Consider the following 8,325-nt stretch of genomic DNA (forward strand, 5'->3'; position numbering starts at 1 on the left):
GTCAACAAACTTGAAAGCTTGAGAAACTTTCCGCCAAGTGAAGAACCTTTCTCCAGAAAATCGTTTTATATCTAAATCCTATACGAAAGAAATGAACCAAAAAAAACAGAACCTTTAATATATTGAGAGGCTGACTAGTCACGAAGTTCACCTTTCTCCAGTGAACAAACAATTAAAAAGTTGTTAATGCTATCAAAGCCTAATTGGGCCAAATACGTGAAACGACTTATGTGGCGACAAATCTTCATATACTATAGTCCATTTCTTTTAGCGAGGCAGATTTGCACCGACTCGCAGCGGTGCCCATTTAGCTCGGAAAAGTTCCCTGATCGCTGATTGGTTAGAATTATCTCGTCCAACCAATCAGCGATCACGAAACTTTTCCGAGCTAAAAGGGCACCGCTGCGAGTCCGTGCAAATATGCCTCGCTAAAAGAAATGGACTATAGTGTATGCAACACATAAAGAATGACGGCTAAATATCTAGACAGATAGAGTACTGTCTCTCTCACCAAGGTATGACTACTCAACTCCCACTACTCTTGGGAGGGGGAGAAACCTAGTAGTTATACATCTAACAATGCCGTTGATCGTGACCGGAAAGATATATATATATATATATATATATATATATATATATATATATACATATATATATATATATATATTATATATTTATATATATATATATATATATATATATATATATATATATATATATATATATATATATATATATATATACACACCCAGAAAGCTGCTCTTTATTATATAAAGAGGAATTCACTAATTTGAAGGAACATGCCCACACACATACCTAAATATCTGTCTATTCAGCTCTCAAATTACCAGACCCTTTTTCATTGTTAATGATTCACGAAATGAGGTTTATACAAATCATGAATAATATTAGAGTACCGGGCTCAGCAAAAATTTAAGCCATATTGAAGTCTTATTGCAATTACATAGTAATTTTACTAATTGCACAATGTTTCTATGTATTGTTTTGTTTACAGTTAAATTTGAATTCACAAATAGTAGATTATCTACAATGCACACAGGAAAAAATCCATATAAGGATGAACACAACGTTTTATAAACGTAAAAGTAAATGTCTTGTTTCAGTTCCAGTTTCATCAGAATAGATACTCATCAGAACGTCAGCCGGACAAGCACAACTCCCCACTGTGGTGGCCAATCACAGTAGTGACCTCCCCAGTAAACAGTTTCAACTCACCGTCCGGGCTGGAATCGATCTGCTACCATGAAAATGCTAGGCGAATACGTTACCACTGTACTAGCCAGGATAATTATTATTCATATGCCATTATTATTCATATGCCATTATTATTTCAATGATATAATTATTAATATGCTGTTATTATTACAGGGAAAATCCACAAAATAACATTAACTTGTCTGATTAGTTTCCGCAAATATGAAATGCTAATTCGTAATAATCGATATAATATAATAAAATGAAAGTTATGAAAAAAATTTAAAAAGCAACTTAGAAACAAAACGACACCGAATTTTATGCCGAAAATATATGGATATTCCCTCCTTCAGTAAAGCCTATGGAAGATTGCCTAACAGTCAAAATCTGAAATTACCGATTTTAGTAAGAAAACTACCATTATGTCGAATAATTCGACTAAGAATCTTTAATTATTTTCTCGAAACATTCCCGAAAATCAAACGACAAAAGAGAAGAGCAAACTCAAATACCGATGAATAATTTAAGTTAAGAAATTTTTAAAAATTAGACAGGTACTTCGTCCTACCGATGACAAATTAAGATAAGAGATTTTCAAAAATTAGAGTTACTTCGAAATATAAATATATATATATAATATATATATATATATATATATATATATATATATATATATATATATATATATATATATATATATATATATATATATATATATATATATACACATACATACATACATATATATATATATATATATATATATATATTATATATATATATATATATATATATATATATATATATAACTGAATTTGTTGGTGGTCAAAAGGATGAAAGAAAAAATAAATGTTAAATACTGAATTTGTTGGTGGTCAAAAGGATAAACGAAAAAAATTTAAAATACTAAATTTTTGGGTGGTCAAGAAGATAAAGGAAAAAATGTATAATATTGAATTTGTTGGTGGTCAAAAGGATAAAAGAAAAAATGTAAAATACTGAATTTATTGTAGTCAAAAGGATAAAAGGAAAATTGTAAAATACTGAATTTCTTGGTGGTCAAAAGGATAAAAGAAAAAATTGTAAAGTACTGAATTGGTTGGTAGTCAAACAGATAAAAGAAAAAATGTATAATACTGAATTTGTTGTAGTCAAAAGGATATAAGAAATAATTTATAATACTGAATTTGCTGTGGTCAAAAGAATACAACAAGTTATATTCAGTACAAATTACAAAGTGCCTCACAAAAAAAAAAAAAAAAAAAAAAAAAAAAAAAACACTGTATTCAGTACCACCAGAGGAGTCTAACATTATATTTAGTTAATCTAGTCATATGAAGCGTGTAATCAGTTGCTTAAAACTTAAATTCCGAGGGCAATTATATCTCTAATCTCTAGGGTGTGATGTAAACAAGATAGCAAACATTGCCTGGTAAAATTCAACGGCAGAATACTGCATATGAATACAAGGAAATTTCCCTGAGAATACATGTAATTTGCATATGCATACAAGGAAATTTCCAATTGGATACATGTAATTTGCATATGCAAGGAAGTTTCCCGATGAATACAAGGAAATTTCCCAGTGAATACATGTAATTTGCATATGCAAGGAAATTTCCCGATGAATACAAGGAAATTTCCCAGTGAATACATGTAATTTGCATATGCAAGGAAATTTCCCGATGAATACAAGGAAATTTCCCAATGAATACATGTAATTTGCATATGCAAGGAAATTTCCCGGCGAATACAAGGAAATTTCCCGGTGAATACACGTAATTTGCATATGCATACAAGGAAATTTCCCTGAGAATACATGTAATTTGCATATGCATACAAGGATATTTCCCAGGAAATACATTTAATTTGCATATGGATACAAGGAAATTTCCCAGTGAATACATGTAATTTGCATATGCATATAGGGATATTTCCCACTGAATACATGTAATTTGCATATGCATACAAGGAATTTTCCCAGTAAATACATGTAATTTGCATATGCATACAAGGAAATTTCCAAGTGAATACATGTAATTTGCATATGCATACAAGGAAATTTCCCAGAGAATACATGTAATTTGCATATGCATAAAAGGAAATTTCCAAGTGAATACATGTAATTTGCATATGCATACAAGGAAATTTCCCAGTGAATACATGTAATTTGCATATGCATACAAGGAAATTTCCCAGTGAATACATGTAATTTGCATATGCATACAAGGAAATTTCCCAGTGAATACATGTAATTTGCATATGCATACAAGGAAATTTCCCAGAGAATACATGTAATTTGCATATGCATACAAGGAAATTTCCCAGAGAATACATGTAATTTGCATATGCATAAAAGGAAATTTCCCAGAGAATACATGTAATTTGCATATGCATACAAGGAAATTTCCCAGTGAATACATGTAATTTGCATATGCATACAAGGAAATTTCCCAGTGAATACGTGTAATTTGCATATGCATAGAAGGAAATTTCCCAGTGAATACATGTAATTTGCATATGCATACAAGGAAATTTCCCAGTGAATACATGTAATTTGCATATGCATACAAGGAAATTTCTCAGAGAATACATGTAATTTGCATATGCATACAAGGAAATTTCTCAATGAATACATGTAATTTGCATATGCATACAAGGAAATTTTCCAGAGAATACATGTAATTTGCATATGCATAAAATGAAATTTCCCAGTGAATACATATAATTTGCATATGCATACAAGGAAATTTCTCGGTGAATACATGTAATTTATATATGTATAAAATGAAATTTCCCAGTGAATACACGTAATTTGCATATGAATACAAGGAAATTTCCCAGTAAATACGTATAATTTACATATACATACAAGGAAATTTCCCAGTAAATACATATAATTTACATATACATACAAGGAAATTTCCCAGTAAATACATATAATTTACCTATACATACAAGGAAATTTCCCATGGAATACATGTAATTTGCATATGCATAAAAAGACATTTCCCAGTGAATACATGTAACTGCATATACATACAAGGAAATTCCCTATTGAATGCATGTAATAACTCCCTGTAACGTTCGTTCGTTCGTTTATTTAAGAACGCCTTGGCTATAGCAAGACACGGGCTCTTGCAATAGGGCAGCCTGCTAGAGAGAGGCACTCACTGTAATGGATGATATTGACAATAATTACAACACTGCTTTGTGCATGAATAAGTTAAAAATTCCATTGAAGTTACTTTACTAATTACTAAGTGATAATGATAAACATGTACCTTCAAATAACATGTCATTCTAAATTTACAAAAGACGTGGTGAAGAATTCTTATTATTGGGAATGATACTAGAAAAATGGTAGCCTTCACAAAAATAAAGCAAACCTTTTTCTAGTTTCATGAATAACAAAAGATCTCTCAGTAGAAAGCATACCTCCGCCAAGGCCACTCAACAATAATTAAATTATTTCTTACAAATTAATGCGACGAGTAAGCACTTTGAAAAAGACGATAATTTGATCCAAGTATTCGAAAACTGATCATCAAAGTTTACTGACTTTACTTCGATTTTCTTTTTTTTCATATTCACAAATAAATGCAAAACTTTACCTCATCCTAAATTTACTGATGTAGGTAAAAAAAAATCATATACAGAAAACATTAAGTTTTTTCAGAGTAGAATTATACTACAACCTGTTAAAAAAAAAAATCAATTTAAAGGATAAAGGCCGCTTATGGATGGCAAAGGTAAGGGACAGTGAAATTTCCCTATCAAGCTGGACAATGCCCAATCATCTCTAAATGTGAAGAAGTGCAAAATTATAAAAATTTTGTAAGTATATTATTATTCATCAGATTTCAAGCAATAGTATAAAAGATCGACAGAAAATACAATTAACACAAATTGAATATATATTCTTTACAGGGCTAAACAGATTAGAAGTAAAATTAATGCAAATTCCATCTAAAGATCAGATAGTGCATCTTAGACAAAATCATCATCATCATCTCCTCCTACGCCTATTGACGCAAAGGACCTCGGTTAGATGATGATGATGATGATGATGAATTGCATAAACACTAATTATAAAATACAAAATGTACCCACGACATATCTCTCTAAAATGAAAGTCCGCCAAGATCGTTAATGGTAACTTTTCAAGGGTCATAGAATTCTAAAATGCTTATTTTGTAGACCTGTCAAGTCTTAATATCCTTTTACGGACACAAGAAATAAAATGGCAATAAAAAGAAATTGCCGCTTTAAGTGGTATAAGAATCAAGACTGCCTCACTGGCCAAGACATTTTATTACAAATTAGGTCATTTGCACGACGAAATATTACGATGAAAAATGGTTAATACAAATCTTCCCTTTAATGGATGATACTGAAGAAGGCGTTTGTGTTGGAAAAGAGATATGGAGCAGGTGCAAAAAAGCAGAAATTACGATCACATCATAAACATAATGGTAAATAGTTTGTGGTGGTCTATTGAATACATCCCTGTCTAACGGTATTCATATTTCATAAAAGTTACTCAAATCTCAAAATGTAAAAAAAAAAAAAAAAAAAAAAAAAAAAAAAAACTACTACTACTTTCGAGTAGAAACAGAAGACTTTCTTCTTCCGTGAGTCGTATAACAGTGACGATTTAACAGTAAATGAACAGTAAATGAACAAAAAGTGACATGAAACGTTAAATACTCTGAACGAACAAGGTAAAACGACAGTGGAGGTCCTGTAGAGAGTGGGGTTCCCCTGCTGTATGGGACCGGAAAAGCAGCTACCAAAGTAAAGTAAAGTAATGTTCTGCTGGACAGAAGATCTAGTTCCGCTCAAACTCGATAATTTCTTGCAGTGTCTGCTACCTTGTGAGCTAAGGGGGGGGGGGGGGGGGGAGGGGGTTAGTTGGGGAAGCATATAGGTCTACCTGCTTAGTCATCAGAAGCCATTGTCTGGCCTTCCTTGGTCCTAGCTTGGGTGGAAAGGGAGCTTGGGTGCTGATCATATGGATATATGGTCAGTCTCTAGGGCATTGTCACTATCCCTTGAGCGGTATTTAAACCTTTAAAACATTATTATTATTATCATTATTATTATTATTATTATTATTATTATTATTATTATTATTATTATTATTATTATTATTAGCTGAGCTCCAACACTAGCTGGAAAAGCAAGATGCTTTAGTTTAAGCCCAAGGGCTCTGACACGGAAAGATAGCTTAGTGAGGAAAAAAAATTAGGAAACAGATAGAATAATGTGCCTGAATTTACACTCAAACAAGAGAACTCTAACCCAAAACTGTGGAAAACCATAGTACAGAGGCTATCAATCTATCCATGACAGCTCTTATAAAAATATATACGAATTAAAGGTTTAAAGGTCGCTCATGAATGGCAGAGGCAAGGGAACAGTGACATTGCCCTAGCAATCAGGACAATGCCCTAGAGACTGACCATATGTTATATGATCAGCGCCCAAGCCTCCTCTCCACCCAAGCTAGGACCAGGGAGGGCCAGGCAGTGGCTGCTGATGACTCAGCAGATAGATCTATAGGCTCCCCCAAACAACCCCCCCCCCCGACCTTAGCTCTAAAGGATGGTAAGGTTGCAGACACTAATGGCACTAACGAGTCTGAGCGGGACTCGAACACCCGACTGGCAAACACCAATCAGGCCACAGGAACAGAAGTGAAAACAACTCAAGTTTAAAAAATATATATATATATAATTCCATATTTTACAATCCTCTTCATCCTAATCGCTTTGCTATTATTATTATTATTATCATTATTATTATTATTATTATTATTACTAGCTAAGCTACAACCTTAGTTGGAAAAGCAAGATGCTATAAGCCCAAGGGCCCCAGCAGGGAAAAATAGCCCATTGAGGAAAGGAAATAAGGAAATAAATAAATGATGAGAATAAATTAACAATATATCATTCTAAAAACAGTAACAGCGTCAAAACAGATATGTCCCTATATAAACTATTAACAACGTCAAAAACAGATATGTCATGTATAAACAAAAGAGACTCAAGTCAGGCCTGGTCAACATAAAAACATTAAAAATGATCAGAATGATCCAGATTAGACCGTAAAACTTGCTTAAAAAACACAAGATCTTTTCCTACTCGATTCAACAGCTTTGGCTATAAATGGAAACTCACAGAGAAGAATGAACTAGCATAATAAAGAGAATGATTGAGCAGAACCTCCATTTTATCATCAATTTATTGATATGCAAAATTCACCAAGGTTTGGATGTTGTCGTTTTAGATCAAGCACAGAGTGAAAATTAAAGACCATTAATGTGAATCAATAAATAAAATTGAGCAAAGACTTAGATCAAAGGGATAAGTGTTGTTAACTAGAGGTAAATTAGACATCAAACAAAAATACTAATTAATGATTCTGCGTTGAATGATCAAAAGCAACATACGACCTTCTTTAAACACACAAACACACGTTTATATAAATAGAAAAACTCACACTCACACACATATATGCATGAATAATATAAATATATGTGCAGTATATATGTATGTATGTATATATATATATATATATATGTATATATATATGTATACATATACATATATATATATATATATATACATACATACATATATATATATATATATATAATAAATATAAATATATATACATATATATACATACATATATATTATATATAGGTATGAATATATATAATATATATATATATACATACACAATCAATCATATGTAAAACTACATTAAATAATATATATATATATAATATATATATCTGTGTGTATGTGTGTGAAGCATCCTCTAAAATCAGCAAATTACCACGGTTTTTACCAAGTATTTGTTGATGGACACGCAAATCCACTAAGTATTTAAGGGGACCGTCCGTTATGTCTTCCCATTTTTTTTCTAATTATTCAAAATACACCATTTCTATGTATGTTTTAGACATATATAATACCTTCGTCATATAAAAAATTTCACGTCATTTCATATGAAACCTTTTGATTTATTAGCAAAAAATCATGATTTTTAAAAGAATTTTAGGTACATTTTCCCTTAAAATTTGAATTCAACCTATTTTTT

This window comes from Palaemon carinicauda, chromosome 42 (assembly GCF_036898095.1).
Source record: "Palaemon carinicauda isolate YSFRI2023 chromosome 42, ASM3689809v2, whole genome shotgun sequence".
In the NCBI taxonomy this organism is placed as follows: domain Eukaryota; kingdom Metazoa; phylum Arthropoda; class Malacostraca; order Decapoda; family Palaemonidae; genus Palaemon; species Palaemon carinicauda.